This window comes from Neophocaena asiaeorientalis, unplaced genomic scaffold (genome assembly GCF_003031525.2).
Source record: "Neophocaena asiaeorientalis asiaeorientalis breed wild unplaced genomic scaffold, Neophocaena_asiaeorientalis_V1.1 scaffold143, whole genome shotgun sequence".
NCBI lineage: Eukaryota > Metazoa > Chordata > Mammalia > Artiodactyla > Phocoenidae > Neophocaena > Neophocaena asiaeorientalis.
This window is the reverse complement of record NW_020175536.1, coordinates 1924743-1944156: the sequence shown is the minus strand read 5'-3', so window position 1 is coordinate 1944156 and position 19414 is coordinate 1924743. Positions and strand designations below refer to the sequence as shown.

The following is a 19414-nucleotide window of genomic DNA, read 5'->3' as shown; positions in this document are numbered from 1 at the left end:
CGCCCCCGCCTCCCCACCACCTTCACCACCTCCACGCTCGGGCACCGCCCCCTCCTGCCAATCGGACCGCTCCAGCCACGCCCCCCGGGCGCTAGCCCACAGCCAATGAGCAACTAGAGCCCGGCTGGGAGCTGCACCGGCCAATCAGAGAGGCCGAAGACGCCTTGAATCTCTGGGCAAGTTAAGTTTGTCTCCGAGGCTCCGAACTGAAGGGAGATGGCGGGTTAGTTAGGTAGTGGAGTGGGTGGGAATACAGTGTGCTGCTCCACCAATAGGAGGAAGAGGGTGTGTCATATGCAAATAACCCCGTGAAGTCCAGCCCCTCCCCTAAGACAAGGCACAGCCCCTGCTCTAGGTCTCTGCAGAAATGGTGAGGGAATGAGATAAATAACTGGGAGCTAGAGCTCGCTAGTGGGTCTAAGACTGAGCTAAATATTTCCTGATTTCTTGAGAAAGAGGGTGGGGGTGGGGGGAGCTAAAACGTCCTTACCGTCAGGGCAGTGGTTAGGCTTTCTCTTAACCAAAATCTTAGCTGTAAAGAAGACTGCAATCACGTAGCACTTTGCATCCAAGGATCTCAAAGAACTTTATGCATCATTTATCGTGAGCCCTGTTTTGTAAAAGACCAGTTACCTGAGGCTTCGGCAGCGGGTAGGGGATAGATGTTTAAGTATATTTGCACCAATAATCGAGTTAGAGGGAAGAAAAGACACAAAACCTGTGGGTGAGTGGTTTCCTCCTCCATCTAAAGCCCCTTCTCGCAGTCTCTCAGCAACGAAAATTCCTTTATTTGTCCAACACGAAAAGGCCAAAGAGACAGGGTTGTCTTCCACCCAAAAGTCCTTCTGAGGTAGCTGGTTAGATAAACGCAGAGCATGGAGCTCTGCCTGGGAGCGAAGGTTCAGAGAACAAATTGCCGTTTAAAACTGTTGGGCTGGACCTGCTTCTTCCGAAGCTAAAAATGGATTTAGGATTTTGGCGTTCACGCTCTGGGGAGAGAAGGCAGATGTAATTGGGGAAAGCTCAGGCTGGCAGGGTGTGGGGGACAGGCGAGTGGGGGAGCGAGGTCTCCCGAGGAGCTAGCAGCGCGCATGCTAGTCGAATGCTGGTTCCCGACGCGAGACGCCCCGAAACCTGCTCCCCAGTGAGAACAAAGGCAGGCTCCGAGCGAGAACCTGATTGGTGCCCGGTCCTCACCGGTGTCCTCCGGACCCCGGAGATAACTTGCTCTGCCCACTGGCGCGGAGCTCCGTGCGCACTGGCGCCCCAGCTCCCCACCCGGCCTTGGCCGGGACCACATAGGACTGTGCGTTATGACATCACCTGTTTTCGCTGTTGAGAACACGATCGGTATTCTCTGCTTCTCTTTTTTTAAAGGTCTCTGGTGTACGAGGATTTGTGATGGCCTGCAGTTGGCAGAATGAATCTGTGGAGATGGTTTAAAAGAACGGTTTCACTGGTTTGCATTTCTTTCTTTTCTTCCCTTTCTTTTTAAAACACTACCCTGGTTTCCTTAGGGATTCAGTGTAGTGTTGTGATGCAAAATCAGAAAGGTACACTTGGAGGAGCTAGCAAGTTTAGCATATCAAAGCTATTAGACCAAATTGTGTGGTTAAAACTGCCAATCTCCTCATTTTTCGACAGCTGCCTCCTCTCTGTCCCTTTTAGAGACCAACAGGCATAAACCAAGTCTACACAAGGAACAAAGGAAATGGAAATCTGCCAGTGTCAGGTTTAAATAGATTAAAATAGACTGGAAAACCCCCAAAGGGTCTAAGTGATGTGGTTGGGTAAATGTGTTGATCCATTTAACTAGTGATAGCTAAAGTTCTCTTGGTGCTGTGCAGATTTATAGAGCCTAGAATAGCAATGGCATGGGGAAGGTGTATAACATGCAGTTAGAAGAAACTGTAAAAGCAAGAAGATTCAGCAAAGGGAGAAATTACTACGTACACTTCAACGCAGAGAACCAGGGTAAATGGTAAATATCTTGAGTTATGTTCCTGGCTTGTAAAGCAGATTTTATGTGAATACATTTTAAAGGAAAGGAGAAATTGAAGGATGAAGTGAATTTTTGTGCAGAGACTGAGTTTTCTCAAACAGTATTTTAACTTCAAATTATTTTCTATCATATACTTTTTATATCCTTTCCTTCTATTTAATAGCTAAAATTCTTTCACAGTGCAGTCCTTTAAGTTCTTCCATAACTAAATCTCTCAAGAGGGAGGCCAAGAGAGGCCAGCCCTATACAGTTATACCGACTAACAAAAATTGCTAAAAGGAGGTTTTAGAGGAATCTCTTCATTGATCCATGGTCATATACATGTATGTGACCAAATGATGGCCCTCTCCACCAAATCCTCCAAACTGTGATAACATTGTCTATACTGTCATTTATTTGGCAGTCAACCATGTACTGCACTGCAACATTTCTTCTATTGAACCACGGTATATGTGTCTGTGTCCCACCCCTGAAATCTCCAATCCAGTAACTCATTCTCAATACACAATGACCACTCTTTCTTCTGGTTCTCACACCCTCAGTCCCATCATCCTTCTTCTCCCCTCTCACAGTAATGTTCAACTTCTGGACACTTCCTTTCTCTTCCATTCCTCACCTGACCTCCCTTTCTTTCCCAGCTAGCCTGGATACCAGAAGGAGACTGTAACTTAGAGAATAAGTGACTTGCAAATCCTGGATCGCATTGTTAGTTAAGAGGGAAGGAAACAAAAGCCCATTCTTTGAACTTTGTACAGAGCAAGGAAAAACTCCGCCCCTTTTGTTGTCTGGTTGATCTAAAACAAGAAAGAACTTTAGGAAAGTAAGATCTGGGTGAAAATTAACAACCAATGTGGAGCACTACTTCTTAATTTTTTAATTACAAAATGAGAATGACACTTCATGAAACATTTCACATCATTTAAAAATAGTTTTTGCTTGTTTTGAACTATTTTTTTTAATGTGACTTATTTTTCCTAGTTGTACATAAAATCACATGGCTTGGATGTACCGTAAATTATTTAACCATTACTCCACTATGGAACATGTAGGTTGTTTCCAGTTTCTCATGATTATAAATAATAATGCTCTGATAAGCTTCCTCATATGTAAGTTTCTGGCAGCATCTTTTATTCCTAGATATGGAATTTCTAACCTAAAGGATATGAATATGTTTTAAGGCTTTTGATGCAATTTGCTAAAATATTTTGTGGAAAGGTCTAACCAATTTGCAACCAATTCACAGTGAATAAGAGCACAGGGGAGAGAATCATTTGAAAGCACAAATCTGATCTGTCATCCTCTTATAGAAGGCCGGTCAATAGTCCACTTACCTCTACTTTGAATGCCCTCCATCTCTTTCTCTTTGAAAGATCTCCCGGTAGAAATAAGCGCTTGCCAAAGCATCCAAAGTGCTTTCCTATAGCTCTTCCTTAGCATCAAGCTCAATACTGAAATGATTGGTTCAAATTCTATGTTCTCATTAGACTGGTGAACCCCTTAAGGGCAGGGATGGACTCCATTCACTTATCCACTCCCAACTCCTAGCTCAACCAACTTGAAGAGAAGTGCTTAAAAAATCTTGGAGAAAATAAGGAGTTTTCACTCTGACTTTCCTCAGTACACCATAAGTTCTTCTAGAACATCTCTTTTGAATCTCTGATAACAGCTACAGGAACTTATAAAAGGATCCCAATACATATTTGTGAATTGAATGGCTCAAAACAACTATTTTGCAAAGCAGAGAGATTGGATTCGTGTCCTTATCTGTCACCAATTCCTTCTCTGACATTGTACATAAAGATCATAACTGGGACTTGCTATCTCTTTTATAAAATGAAACTTCCTACCACAAACCAAGGGTGTAGGGAGGGAGGGCTGAGGCACATTTTTATGCTCGGTGCTTTTGAAAGAAGATACCCTGTTAGTAACGTGCTGTGACTTTTGGATTTGAAACTGCTTATTTCTCTAGATAGTCTCATTCTACTGACCTAAGAACAGGCCCATTTATAGTTCCTAAATAAGGATTCGATTGAAAAAAATCAATTACTAAAGATATTTTTTAAATTCCATTTCTTGAGACAATAGGTCATTTTCTAACATTTTGCCTCCTCAGACTTCTTTTTCTTTCCCTTGGGAGCACCCAAAGCCTTTGGATTTCAGGGAAAGTACTGCATTATTTACAAATTTGCAAATATTGTAATTTGTTTTGTGTACAAAGGAATTTGTACTTCACACAATTATACATTGATTGCTCCCTTTGAGCTGTTAATTAGATTCCTGCGGTCCAAGACCAATACTACTCCAAAGGAGAAATTAAGAGGATCTGATCCAAAAAGGCCACTGCTTGAGTGCCCATTCCCATCCCACCCCCTCCATCGCCTACCTCCACCGAGAAAATTATTCTTACTAAAGCTCATTTTTCAAAGAACAAATATTCCCCCAACATCCAAATTTTTGTCGGCTTTCTCTTCTAACTTCCTATTTCAGAGTTTCCTGCATTTAACCCCATGTAAAGCAGACTGCAAAGGCGAGCGAGGCCCTCAGACGTGGGTTTGTTGTTGTTTGTTTGGCCTGCAAGCTGTTAGCCAGCACAGTGCTTTTTAAACATTGAATTACTTTAAATATTTATAATTTAGGATATTTTGCGCCCCCCCCCCCAACTCTAGATTTCTGGCGTCTCTTGAAAATTTGTCAGATCTGATCACACTGGACTCATACTGCCACATGGCAACCGTCTGCTGGAACCCAGTACCTGCTATTTGGGTTTGGACATGCACTTTCTAGTTTACCAACATCTCTGTCACTCTTTGGGGTTCCATTTTGCCATTTTATTTACATTATCTTCTTGATCCTTGTAAGGATTCACCACCTCTCTAAACTTTCTCCAGCACCTAAATACCTAAATTACTGATCTGCTGACTGTCCCTCTTAACTTTATTATAGAATATGAATTAAAAGGAAACGTCATCTCTTGGCTATAGCAAACGTTGAGGAAAGGGGTCAGATGTAAAGATTATCATGATATGTAAATCAACTATACTTCAATAAAAAAATATATTTAAAAAAGAAATATCATGATGGATAGCTAGGTACCCTGACACGTGTGTGTGTGTGTGTGTGCGTGTGCGTGCATGTGTGTGTACAAAATGGGAAGGACAGTTGTCTAAGAAGGGACGATTATGTCCTTTACACTCTTCACCCCACTCCTTATTCTAAGTCTGCCTGCAGCCCCATTCTAATTGTAGCTTTAGGAGAAAGGGACCAAGGGGAATGTGGCAATAGTAGAAGGACCATGAGAGTGTTTCTTTCTAGTCAGGTAGGGATTTGAGCACTGACTTTGCCTCTTACTAGATATATGACCTTGGGCGAGTTACTTACTGTCTTTAGGCTTCAGTTTCCTCATCTGTAAGACTGAGTAATAATGCTACCTCCTCAAAGAGTGACTGTGAAGATTGAATGAGATTAATGCACTGTCGTGTTGAGCAAAGTGACTAGAACATTGCAAGGCCTCAGAAAATGTTTGCTGCTAGCTGCCACAATACAAAGGGTGTTATGTTCTCTACATACTGTGTGACCTTGGTCTAGTTACTTAACTGTTCTATGTCTCGATTTTTGTCATCTGAAAAGAGGATGTTGATATTAGCTTGGTCATAGAGTTGTTTTGCAGGTTAAATGAGCTATATGTAAAGCACTGTGAAACAATGCCTCACGTATAAGAGATGCTGTATAAATATTTACTATTATTATATACAGCGGTCAGGAGATCTTTTTTATTTGTTTCTTTTTTTTCTGTGAAGATCTTTGATTTTCAAGGTACTTCTCAAAAGGTAATGTAGGGTAGTAGAAATAGCAATGGACAGAAAGTCAGAGGATCCGGGGTTTAGTTCAGTAGTGCTGTAAACGATGTGATTTTGGGTCTCAGTTCTCTTACCTGTTAAATGTGGAACGGTGATTAAGTAGGGTCAGGGCCAAATCCAGATTGTAGGAAAATTGAAGCTTATATAATGTGGGGACCTTACTTAATAAAAGAATATAAAACTATGGATGCAAAATTATTTATGAAAGCAAATACTTATTTAAAATCATTAATAGAATCAATAAACTTTAAAAAGTTGAAAATACTATAAACATCACAAAATCCAAATAAATAACAAATCTCTATTAATTAACTACCTGACACAACCCTGTATTACTTTTTTCCCTACATATTTTGGGCTGTATATTTTGATTTCCTCTTCATATGACAATGATTTTTGAAATGTTATCTTCTATGGAGAAAATAGAAAGGTAATTCAATTTTTTTTCTCTAGTCTAGTGCCCTAGAATAGTTCGGCGTCATGAAACATCCTCCAACCTACATCTTTGTGATCTGATGCGTGTGAATTGGCCCGGTGGGCGATAGAAATATTCCTAGAACCCATTCTTACGTTGGGACAACTCAAAACAGCAACCACACACTGAAATGACTGTGATCTTGTTCTCTGTCTATAACCCACCAAACCCAAGCTAAAGGTGTCTGCATCTTAACTTTCCCTTAGCCAGAATAACAACAATACACATGGCTTCCCAATTCTTCCAGCATGAAGGAGAGTTTGAAAGAGGTAACTTGAGTGAAAAGAGACTGTGGTGTTTACTGATAATGGTTAAAATAGCTTGCTTTTGAAATTTAATTAAGAATATGACCACGTGAACACATTGCTCTGGCCTCTCGAAGGGCCTTGGAAGGGGCCAGTGCTAGTGATGGACACTAAAGTTTAAATTTCATTAAATTTGTGGTTAATCCGTGTCTGAGAATTGCAAAGACCTTTCCAAGCTCTAAAATTCTGTGAATTTGTTTTGTCAAATTGTCTTTCCATGAGAATCTAGTGCAAGCAGGATTAGTAAGATAGGAGAAGTAGGAGAATTTCTGCAAGTAAGCAGGGAGAAAGTAAAAGCAGCTCTAGTCTCAAAAATCCCCAAAGTTGCCTTGGTTTTCCTTTGTTCCCTTATTTCTTCTGTGAGTCTGTTCATCTCCTTGATAATCTAAATTCACTCTCCCCAGTTCTCAATATCCTTCTTTCAGATGTAAGGAAACTGAGATAGAGAAATAATTTTATATATTTTAAGGAAAGATCATTGTGAAATATGCTGGCTGTCTGGGTGTTAGAAAAGAAAGTGGATGAATAAAACAAAAATCCACATGAAAGTGAAGGAGTTTGGGAGTACGATCCAATTAAGAGCACAGAAGAGTTATAATTTTTAGACTCGGGTATCTTAGATGACATAGTATTCTATTGTGAAGGATTTGCAGGAAATCAACATGTAGAACCGAGGTGGGATTGAAGGGACCTTTAGAAGGAAACAGTCTATACTTCAACTTTCAGACCTTCTGAAAGTGACAATTACATACAGACTTGGAGCATCTTCAGGGATGAGTCTTATTCATCTGAGTATTTCAAGTACTTGGAACCTAAGAGGAGGTGCTTGAAAAAGCTTGTTGGATGAAGTGGTTGGATGTATTAGAGTTTGTTAACTGGAAAGTGAGTACACATATTTTTACCAAATAAAGTTCCCAAGTTGTCTTAAAACTGTAAAATGATTTTCATGCAAAGGTAAAATTTGCCTTGTTCTCAAGAAGCAACTTTCAACAATTATATAAATGTAACAAACACAGCAATTTCAAAGATAAAATGTTGGCATCCCCACATGAGCTGCAAGCTTGGAATCACAATAGCATCTTGTAAGATTCTGGAAGGCTGCAACTTTGGAAGAGTATGCTGTGAAATACATGCTGTACAGATAGTTTTTTATTTGCTCATTTATTTATTGGACCCTCAGCAAGTAGTAAGTCCTGGCGACAAAAAATAACAAAAGATAAGTTTATAATCTAATAGTGAGACTGGGGTATAATCTCTGCATTGGTGTAGAAGATAAATAGAAAATGGAGAATAGAGGGTAAGAGAATTATTAGCAAAGAACTCAGAAAGATCCTTTGAGCATTTATGCCTGTAACTGGATGCCTTAGTGGTAGTGATGGCGACACATGATACAGAATTCTTGCTGTGTCTCCATGCAATTTACAGTGTCAACAGGAGGATAGGATTAACCCTTATAAATACTAGAGAACAATACAGAAGAGTATATAATGAGATCACCTTTTAATTCCATGTTCATTACTCAATTCATTCCTGCGGTCACACATTAATTTCCTCAACATGTCTGTGGAGTACTTACCATGTGCCAGGCTCTTGGCTAGCCATGGAGATAAAGTGATGAACATGAGAGTCAGGGTCTTACAGAGCAGATAATCTAGCAGAGAAGATGGACTTCAAACAAGTAAGGCCAATATGTAATGAGTATTATAGTAGGGAAAACACAGGAAGGGAACATAGAGCAGGGGAATCTAACCTGGTCCAGGCCTCCCTGAGGAAGTAAAATGGAAACTCAAGTGGCGGGGTGTCCACTGTTTCTGACAGTGACTCCCCCATATTCCAGCCAGTAGGTCCTTTCCATCTGCAACTCTCGTCTTGTTGTTTCAATTCTCCTTTTAATATAGTTCCTGTTCCAGTTATAAAACTCCTATGAATCCTGACTTCTTACAGTACAGTAGACAAACTTTTATGCTGGAAGCAATCCTCCTTTCTTTTTCTAAGAGGCACTATCCCTATTTAACTTCTTTTTCCAGATTAAAGAACATCATTTAACATCATTATTTCACACTTGACAGTTCTCACTCAGGCCACGACCATGATGAGTTCCATCCCTGCATGTGCAAGTTAAAGGTAGGCACCATTTCTAAGAGGTACATCTATTTTCTCTCTCTTAAGACTCTAAAGTATTTGAAGGTAATCGTCATATCTCTAACCTATTTTCTCTAATCCCCACAACATCCATGGTAATGATACTATAATCATAATAGATATAGTGATAAAAGCAACCACTATCACTTACTGAATGCTTACTATGTACCAGTCATTTTGCAATATCCTATATACATTATCTTACCTAATATTTATAAGATGCCTATGAAATGGTTATTAGTATCTCCATTTTTCAAATGATTTATAGGGATTAAAAGTTTGGTCAAAGTCACAGTTATTACAAGACGTTTGAGATTTGAACCCAGATTTGCTTGATGCCAGTGTTTATAGTATTATTCAGTCCTGCCTTGGCATTGTACGTTCAGAATATTGTAAATATTCTTTGAATTAATTCTCTGTGATAGGTTACCAAACTGTGAGGTCCACTGACTTAGATCTCCCAACATCCACCAAATACAGTGTGGACACCTCCAGCAGTTGGATTCCTACTGAGATCAATGCTGTGGGAGTAGGAAAAGAAATACGCATTATTCCCTATTCTAATATTTTATCGCCCACTGGCATGTTACTCTAAAATAAAACTAAATGATCCTGGGATGTGAAAAATTCTTTTGTTGACACTTTAAGTTGAAATGCCAAATGTTTTGATATATAAGTCTGATGATTCCTAGGCACTTCGTTAGTCATGAAGGTAAAGTGACGGATGTAATGGAGATAAAGTTGAGGGCGAGGGGAGAGGAAAGAAGTTGCCGTTGCTCCTCTTACATGCTGTATCAAGGATGATCTGGGTCCATTGTGATTGGTTGAGATTAGCTCCTCTAAGAAAGAAGGTGAATGAACTGGTTTCCACATAATCTGCCAGCGAACTAGAGATATTTATCTCAACCTGTCCCATCCAGATTCTCCTCTAAGGAAACCTTTCTGCTTGTGGCCTCATTCTACACAGTGGTGCTCTATACTGTGTGTTTGCCCCTTGTCTCAGATGAGTGGACCAAGGGGTAGATGCTTTCTGGAAGACAGACATTCTGTGACCCGGCCAGCCATCTGGATGGACTAGCTTAAAATGATGATCTGGGCCGATCAGTTGCCTTTCTGGGAAATTCAGCAATTGGAAACTAAGGCACCAGGCCAGCTGGCAGCAAAGTCAGATTGTGAGAGGATGCCATGAACCATATGGACGCTAAAACTATGAAGGGACAGAACAGATAGAGAGTAAAGGCTGAGGAAGCTGGTTGGAAAAGAAGCATAGAGACAATGCACAGAAAGAAGGCAAAGACACTAAGACACTTGTATTTAGAAGTGCCTTCAATCCTGGGTGTTTCCAGTTCTGGTCCCTGCTATGTATCCCTGTAACCGCCCCTTCCCCTATCTGAATCTCCTTCCACCACTAATTTTGTGAAGTAACTTGAGTGCGCCTGTTTCTTTCAATCAAAAGAGACTAAAACCATCTTCCTTCCCTTACATGTCAAGCACTTACAAATATGAAGTATCACTCTTAGTTCTCATTAGTAAATGGATGTGAAAAGTCAGATATTCAAAAGAAAGAACTGGAATGTGCTGAGCCAGAAAACCGCATTTTGATTTTTGCACATAGAAAATTTTTACGTTTCATTAAGAAAGTCTGCTCTCAAACTTTTTAGAATGTTTTGTGTTCCCAGTTGGAGAATGGAGATCAGTAATCTATTAGCCGAACTGCTTCTCTCCAAGTTTAATGTCAAAGTGATTCTAATGTGTCTATGTGAGCAACTGCCTGTGAAGAAAACTTTGAGAGACTAAAGGCTTTCTCCCTTTCCACTCTTTATCCTTCATTCAGACCTCACGCCTGCTGGCCCAGTTTAATGATTTTCTAGAGTTTTTGAACCAAAAAGATTTTTTTAAAAAGTAAAAACAGAAGTCAAAGTTAAATGTCCTTGAATGTTTTCAAGAACTAAGTAGTTAGTCAAGAAAAAGATAAAGTGAATGAGGGCAGCTTTGTATCAGTTTGCAGATTAAGATCGCTGTGGTGGTCTTTATGAAATACAAAGGGGACCAGGCATATAAATATGAACGGGTATAAATGCTTTAATTTGACTCAACTTGCCAGGTGAGGAATGTGCCTCAACAAGTGATCTGTTTCCGTAGGGCCAATCACTAGCCTTGGAGGAGCTCAACTCAGCTAACCAGAATAGATCTGGAATATTCTTGGTTCCCATTCCTGTGCCTCACATGCCTTGTCTCTGCAGGAGCCGCTGCTTTTTCTTCCCTTTCTAAGTCTCTCTCTCCCCTCCTTCCTCCCTTCCTTCCCCCTCCCCTTCCCTCTTTCCCTCTTTCTCCTTCTTCCGCCCTCCCTTCCCCCTTCCTCCTCCTCCCTCTCGTCCCTCTCTTTCTTTTTCTTCTTCTTCTTCTTCTTCTTCTTCTTCTTCTCCTTCTCCTCCTCCTCCTCCTCCTCCTTCTCCTTCTCCTTCTTCTCCTTCTTCTCCTTCTTCTCTGTCTCCTACTCCTTCTCCTTCTCCTCCTTCTCCTCCTCCTTCTCCTCCTCCTTCTCCTTCTCCTTCTCCTTCTCCTTCTCCTTCTTCTTCTTCTTCTTCTTCTCCTTCTCCTCTTCCTCCTCCTCCCCCTCCTCCCCCTCCCCCTCCTCCTCCTCCTCCTTCTTTTTCTTCTCCTCCTCCTCCTCCTTCTTCTTCTTCTCCTCCTTCTCCTCCTTCTTCTCCTTCTCCTTCTTCTTCTTCTTCCCTTTCCCCTTCTCCTTCTCTCTCTCTCTCTCATTTATATTGGGCTTATTCTGAGCTCAGCCACCTTTGAACCCATTCTCTATCTTGTAGGTAAAATAGTTCTTAGGATTTGCTAAGACCTTGGAAAATAAAGGAGGTACTTCACCTGACCAGTGAGGATTGTTTTTGCCACAACTTTGGGAACTTTGTGGATGGGAAATTAAAGGAAGTGGTGCTTCTCCCTGGGCCATACTAGAAGGGTTGTGGTCGTGTTGGACTTGCTGTTGATGCAATAACTCTACAGTTATTTCTGTATACTCAAGGCCTGTCACTTTGCATTTTCTGTTTCTTTAAGAAGACATGAACATCTAGAGAGTCACATGTCTATGGGGAATTGGAATGCTGAAGAATGGAAACAAATGGAAATATACTACACAGGTGGAACTTCAGCTGTGACCTGAAATGTATCACCTAAGAACGCTGTACGGGTGAAATTTTTTCTATCTCGGTATTGTATAATCAAGTTGCTGTTCAAAAACTCTTCAAATTTCATTTTTTAGTACTTACTTTGTAGGGTTTTTTGAGGATTAAATGAAAAAATTTCTGTAAAGTGCCTAGAACGGTGTTCCTCCTATTATGAGCACTCAATAAATGTTAGTTATTATTATTTTTAAAATTTTTCATGCAACAATAATATATTTGTTCAGTAGCAATTGAAATTTACTTTAATTTTAATATTTTGGGTTCTCTGATGCCATTTACCACTGTTTGTTTTGATTTAAAAGGGCCTCAAGTACTTGATAACATGCAAGGTTGATCATCAAAGCATCTTTATTGCACTTGTGTTCACAAAGTACATTTTGGTCTTCTTTTAGTTAGTCTGTTCAATCACATTACAAGATAGAGAATTCTGTGTCAGAGAGCCTGTGGGAAAATGAAGAACCTAAGTGTCTGGAGAAATTATATGACTACAATGTAACCCCCATTGTAACCTCTCTCTAGATGAAGATGAAGAAGGACCATCTTCTCTGGGACTTGGGCACTCACGCGTATTAGGTGAGTGTATGCGTCCACACACATGGATATATGCCTTTATGTGTCCTGCTCTCAACAAATTCTTTTTCTTTTTTGGCCGTGCCTCACAGCTTGCAGGATCTTAGTTCTTCATAGTTCCTCGACCAGGGATTGAACTGGAGCCCCCTGCTTTTGGAAGCACAGTGGAGTCCTAACCACTGGACTGCCAGGGAATTCCCAACAAATTCTTTTTTGCTAAGCTAGTCGTCCATGGCTCACGGGCCCAGCCGCTCCGCGGCATGTGGGGTCTTCCCGGACCGGGGCACAAACCCGTGTCCCCTGCATCAGCAGGCGGACTCTCAACCACTGCGCCACCAGGGAAGCCCCTTTTTTTTTTTAAAATTAATTATTTATTTATTTTTGGCTTTGTTGGGTCTTCATTGCTGCACACGGGCTTTCTCCAGTTGTGTCGAGCAGGGGCTATTCTTCGTTCCGGTGTGTGGGCTTCTTCCTAATTACAGTGGCTTCTCTTGCGGAGCACAGGCTCTAGGTGCACGGGCTTCAGTAGTTGCAGCGCGTGGGCTCAGTAGTTGCAGCGCACGGGCTTAGTTGCTCCATGGCATGTGGGATCTTCCTGGTCCAGGGATTGAACCCATGTCACCTGCACTGGCAGGAGGATTCTTATTCACTGCACCACCAGGGAAGTCCCATTCCTTAAGCTTTTAACTGAAGAACTGCAGTTTGCCAGTTAATGAATGGGACGTATTATCCCCATTTAAGAGCTGGAGTCCTAAGATAGAGTGCCTTGGCTCTTGCCATCAAGAGCTTTGCCTACTAGCCAATAGCTGATGATTCTCAGTTTTACTCTACAGGAGGTAACTATCTTTAGGGAGATGGACAAAATCACAAAAGATATATACCTCATGTTTTCTGTATGACTCTAGAAGAACTTAACCATACTATAAATAGGTCTGTTTTTTTTTTTAAAATATAGGTCTGGGCTGAGAGGGTCTTCTGGGAGGTGTAATGGACAGAATATATAAAGCATGGACCAAGCCATGGATTCTTTCCTCTTTGCCTTTTACAATTGCCCTCTGTTTATAGAAACCTATTTATGAGTCTGCCTTGGTCATCAGGCAAAATGCCTTATTTATTTCGTGGTTGTTTACAAAACCAAGGGCCCAGGCTACAGGATATTTATACTGTTGTCTATCATAGCATTCACTGGGAGAAGAGATAAGCGATTCGTCTGACAAAAATATTGTGGCTTGAAGATTCTGAGTGCACGAGAAAGAAGTCACCACATTACCACGTCATAAGACAATGATTTTGTTCTCTTGAACAAATGATGTAACTCATTTAGGTTGATTTCGCCTTCCTCAGATGTCAGGAACATAATTTTTGCTTTTTCACTATAGTTCTTAGTGGCTTGTGCAGTGACATCTCAGGTAAAAAGGGCCTGAAGCAAAGTCTGAGTTGGATCCTCCTGAGAACATCAAGAAGATTTTCTCCCCTTTTTCAAAGAACTAAGGAGTAGATTTAGCCAGACAAGGATAAGGTTCTAGATGTGGAGGGTAACAAGGAGCGGTAAGATTTTTCTAGGTGGAAAAAGCAAAGGGAAGGCAGATGCTTGGGTGTGTCGGTGGCCTAATTTCTGTAGCCCTGGAGCTGCCCAAAGTATCTTCAGAGTGAAGACCAGCCATCTGAGCCCTAAGACAGGACAACGACCTGGGGGTGAAGAGCGGCTCTAGCTCCACCTGCCAGCTCCGCGCCCCCTCAGCTTGGTTCTATTTGCTCTTTATCTTCGGGGCTTCATTGACATCATTCTACCCTATTTCAGAGTGAGATTAGGTGAATTCCTCAGAGCCCATGGATCCCAGTGACATGTTAGCTACACCAACTTTGTGTCACCTCTGCTTCTCCAGAAGCAGATTCAACAAGATCACATGATTTTTCAGAGGCTTGTAATGTCTCTTGCCTTTGGCATGTCACTTATCTGACCTACTTCCAACTTTTCATGTTCCAATCTCCCATCCCTTTTATTTCATCTGACTCTTTCCCGTATCATCAGCCCTACTTTCTGCTCCCTTCTCACTAGAGCAAACTGCCAACCCCAGTACCTTTGCTCTCTTGTTCACATTCCCCTCAAAAGTCACCCAAAGTTGCCAGGAAGCAAAGGAGAAGAGCTTAAACTATTTTTGCAGTGGAAAGCCTAGAGATGACTTACCTAAGCATGGCCTATTTGCTGCCTGATGTAGTTCGTGCTCTGGCCAGGGGGAAGGTATGGTGGGATTTTACCCGGGCACACTTTGGCCATTCTGTGTTTTGTGCTGCCTGTTCTGAGTCAGCTATTGTTGAAACAAATGAAGGTAAGTATCCTTGAGGAACAGTGATGGAGGCGTGGGTGACATTCATGTAGATAATAACCTTTCAGGTTAGCTCTGGTCCTGCCCACGAACAGAATCTCAACCCCAGCCAAATCCTTCCAAAAGCAAGTCGTAGACTGTAGGCTGTAGGCTCCCTGAGGGCACACATCTCTGTCTGAGTTCTTTTCATTCATGTATCCCAGGTGCACAGAATGGAGCCTGTCCCATTGTAGGTGCCCGATAAGTCTTTGTTAATTTGAATTCCCGCCCGATGGAATTGTTACTCTAGTACCGCGTTTCAGCAACGCTCTTCTCCACCAAATAGCACAATATCGAACAAGTATAGCAGAGTCGATTTTAATATGCTAATTAATATACACAACGGAAAAAAAGATCGTTGTAAATACCATGGGCTTTGAATGAACGTGAGCTTCTGAGGGCTGTAAATATATTTCAGAGAACAGGACTAAGAATGGAGTAGAAATATACTCAATTTTAAGGACCATCTTGAACATGAAGGGTAGCTGATAAAGAGAAAATTAAGCTTTTTAATTATAGAAATGTGAAATTGATAAAGAATTCCCTGTTTATCTGAAACACCAAGTTTTCCTAGGACCTTAATATTATTATTCCTAAAAAGCAGGGGTCGAGGGGACTTTAGACTATATAAAATTCCCTCCAATTCTAAAAAGTTGAGACTATAATTATAAATCATCAAAAAATATAAAAAATAAATAAAACTGATGTCTTTATTCTCTCTTTTGGGAATGAGTGTAGCCCTAGAACAAAAAACCTTAACCTGAAGTGTATGGTTGTACTTCCTTGTATATTTGAATTCCCTAAAACCGTGCATAAAAATTTTATATATGTGCATTTTTTCCCCTGAGGAACAAGGATCCATAGTTTTCATCAAATTCCCAAGGTAGTTTGAGACCCCAAAACCTTATAAGCCACTGGATTATAACATTTTAGATTATCTCCTTATAAGGCTTGAAATAACACTTTCTATGTGTCAGGCATTATGCTAAACACTTTTTATGTCTTACCTCATTTAACTGTAACTTCACAAGACTGCTGCTTTTCTGAGAAGTTAACTTTCTCAAAGTCTTACAGCTGATAACTGGTGAAGCTGGGACACCCACCCAAGCTGAACCAGAATGCCATGCTTTTATTCATTACATAGAACTACCTTCTTTGTGGGAGACAGAACATTTTCCCCAAACCAGAGCCTTTTCAGTCTTAGCCATTATTTTCCCTGTAATTCATCTTTTATATTTATTTAAGAACTGCTTTCTAAGCACCCTAAACCCTTTAGACACCCAGGGAGCATTCCTCTGTGGAACTAGCTTTCTAAAGTACTGAAGCAACCCTCTCCAGACCACTCACCTCCGTTCTGTTTTTTTCCATTGTACAACCAGGCTGCAGTAAGCATAATTTTGTCTTAACTCTCTATTCTAAACTTAGGTCTGGCCACGTGGCACTAATGGACAACCCATACATTTGGAGAGACTCCAAGAAATCCATCCCAAGCACTGAATTGTCCTGGCCCTGTTCCAGAATTTCACTAACCTTCCACAAATTGTGATTCCAGACACGTTCTTACCTTGGCCCCCAGGATAATGGGAGCCACAAAAGAGACAGAAATTAAAATGCCAGCCCAGCTGGGCCCACAGCAATTACAATGGAACCCATTGCCTCTTCGATCACCTGAGTGCACCACATCTGTGCCTCCTGCAGAAGGGATAGCAAAATAATCCAGAGCAGTTATTTTAGATGTCTCTTTAACTCAGCGTTAACACAGTTGCTACTTAACAACAGCAACTAAGATTTTAATAAGCGACAGGAAAATTTTTAAAAGCAAGGTGATGAGCTTTGTAATTCAGCAACCACTGCCATCACTCAAAACCTAAATAACCTGAAATATATGATCAAGGCTGGAGCGGCAAGTAAAAGAAAATGTTGTTATTCTCTGCCTGAGAAAAGGGTATCACCCAAACCTTTTCACCTACTGCAGATTCTGAAAGACGAGTAGTATGCCATGTCACTATGGACAGAGAAAAGGATGTCCACAGCCAAGGTGACATCTGAGAGGTCATATACTTTGTGGGATCATGATAGAAGTTCAAAACATCAACCTGAGAAAAATAAGTGAAACCGATGACTAAGTGGGAAGTACGGTTGGCACAAGGGATTAAATGGTGTGGGAATCAAGACATTGCTAATCTCCTCACTTCCTCCTTTTTTTATTCTTTATAGACCCAGCCACTGATAGGAGCTGCCGATTTCATGTGAAGTGATCAGTTGCTTCTTGTGCTCTGAAGGCGCTGATTTCCAACGACTGCAATGTTACATCCATGAGTTCTTCCAGCTTTGAAACTGAGCGCTCCAAGCCAAGAAGATCCCTTTTCTTCTGCTGCTATGCCGGGGAAACATTGAGATTACTTCAGCCAAAATAACATTTCTGCCAGTTGACATCCTATCTCAGAGAGGCAGCTAGTCGTGCTAACAAAGAAGACGATGTTTGGTCATAAAGGAATGTGATGAAACTTTCGCTTTATCTTTTTCTATCTCAATACCACAATATGGAGACGAGTTATTTTCTTAAAGTACTTGTCACCTGCTTTGTGATTGTCGTTTTACTTGGCTGCCTTCTCTGTGAGACTATAGGCTTCATAAGGACAGTTTTCCTCCTCATTGTATCCTCAATACAGTAACAACATTTTTTTTGAAGAAATGAATAAAGAAAGTCAACGCAGAAAAAGTCTTCCAGTCTATGTTATAGGAATAGTGAAATCTTTTTAGGTTAGTAAAATGTGGGTTGAATTGCTCAGGAATTTTTAATAACCAGTGTTTGTCAGCTGAATGTATATTATGGGCAAATGTAATACTGAATGCAGTTATAAGTTCTGGAATAGGGACAAGTGTTCAGGCCACGGTGGCTAAGTGCCGTTTTTGTCCTCCAGCTTTTATTTTTACTTCGGGTAACTCTTAGCCAGTGTTAGTCTAGGAAATTGCCCCCTCCTTCACCCTCAGTCCCATCTTATTCTCCTCCCCCAGGTACACTGGGTCCTACACTGGTAGGTGATCCTCTGTGTACCAGAGAACCGTCTTCCCAGGGCCACTGGGCTTTGTTCAGCCACAGTTCCAGCTGGTCCTGTCAGAGGAGCGTGTCCTTTCTTTGCTTTGGGGAGAAGTGACCTGGAGCTGTGTGTGGAGTCTCTACACTGAAGCCAACAGAGGAGAAAGTGGGGAGTGGGGAGATAAAGGGAAAGAGGGTGGGAGAGAGAGGGTCCTGATGACATACATCATTAGAGGCAATAAATCACCCACAAACTTAACTTTTTTCTGTCATTTGCCACAAAAATAACTCTAACTGGTCCAGAGAATGTGTTGTGTTACTCTGTTTTTATCTTTGTAAAAGAAAGAAATCATTTCAATGGCTCCTAGAGGAAGTGCGGTTTGGTACATCTTGGTCTCGTTAGGAAATTCATTATTTTAATGGACCGAAATCTCTGCCTTAGATATAATGTTGGAGCTTTGGGAGCTACAGGTAACTCAGGATGTGTGTGTGCTCTCTTCTACCTGACAGCTCCATATGAAGAGAGCTATTATGACTCATTTGTTCATCCATTCAATAAATATTGAGCACCTACAATGTGCAGGCACATCTTGTCTTCAGGATTTGTGTTTAGACTGTTCTTTGAACTGTTTCTCATGTCACGGGGATTCTGGACCAGTACTGGTGTTCCCTCCTTAGAAGGACTCCACTGTGTCAAAGCATCACCTTTAAAATACGGCATCTGGAGCAAAGCATGATAACATCCATTCATATGTGTTAAACATGCCTTAAGTGTCCCATGTGCCAGTTGTAAGGGTAACACGGATGAATGAGACAGTTTTGTGCTCAGAGGACTCACTGCCCAGAAGGAGGAGGCTGCCCTGTAAATAAGATAGTCCAGCATAGACAGCTACAGTGAAACCCAAATTGTAATAGGGAAGAACAAATTACTTTAACCTTCGTATTCTGTTGCTTTTGCTACAAGTTAATCACTAAAGGGATGTTGCCTCTAGCTTGAGGTATACATAATGGCTCATCTCTGAGAACCCTGCCTCCCATATAATGAGCCTTAAGCTAAAATACCTTCGTTTAGCCCACAGGAAACCTCCTGACCAGGCCCACCTGTAAATGGCTACAGGAGAGAAGAAATTAACACATCCTGGAACCAGGACTTTACCCCCTCTCCTTTTAGTATTAAGGAAGCCTGAATTTAACTCAGGGAAGATGGTTCTTTGGGACACTAGTCCACCATCTTCTCGGCCTGCTGGCTTTCCAAATAAAGTCCCTACTCCTTGCCCCAACAAATTGTCTCTCAATTTATTGACCTGTCATGTGGTGAGCAGTACGAGCTTGGACTTGGTAAGAAAATGAGGGAGCTGCCAGTTCTCCTTGGAGAGGGGAATCCTTGGAAATACTTCCTACCAAGGGGAGGTAATTCAGAGTATGAGTGTGGACTTCTGACAGGCAGATGGAGCTGGGGGAGG

General features: G+C 41.3%; 1 long non-coding RNA gene across 3 annotated transcripts; it reads left to right on the top strand.

The window, feature by feature from the left end:
* Positions 1 to 510: 510 nt before the first annotated feature.
* On the top strand, positions 511 to 17741 carry LOC112390346 (uncharacterized). Of its 3 annotated transcripts, none has more exons than XR_003001248.1 (6): positions 511 to 724; positions 1378 to 1459; positions 8709 to 8763; positions 11848 to 11974; positions 12495 to 12548; positions 17129 to 17741. It is a non-coding gene; the product is annotated as an uncharacterized LOC112390346 (long non-coding RNA). The 3 variants fall into 3 exon arrangements; XR_003001249.1 differs by having other exon boundaries at positions 8667 to 8763; positions 11851 to 11974; XR_003001247.1 differs by having other exon boundaries at positions 8667 to 8763.
* Positions 17742 to 19414: the final 1673 nt, after the last annotated feature.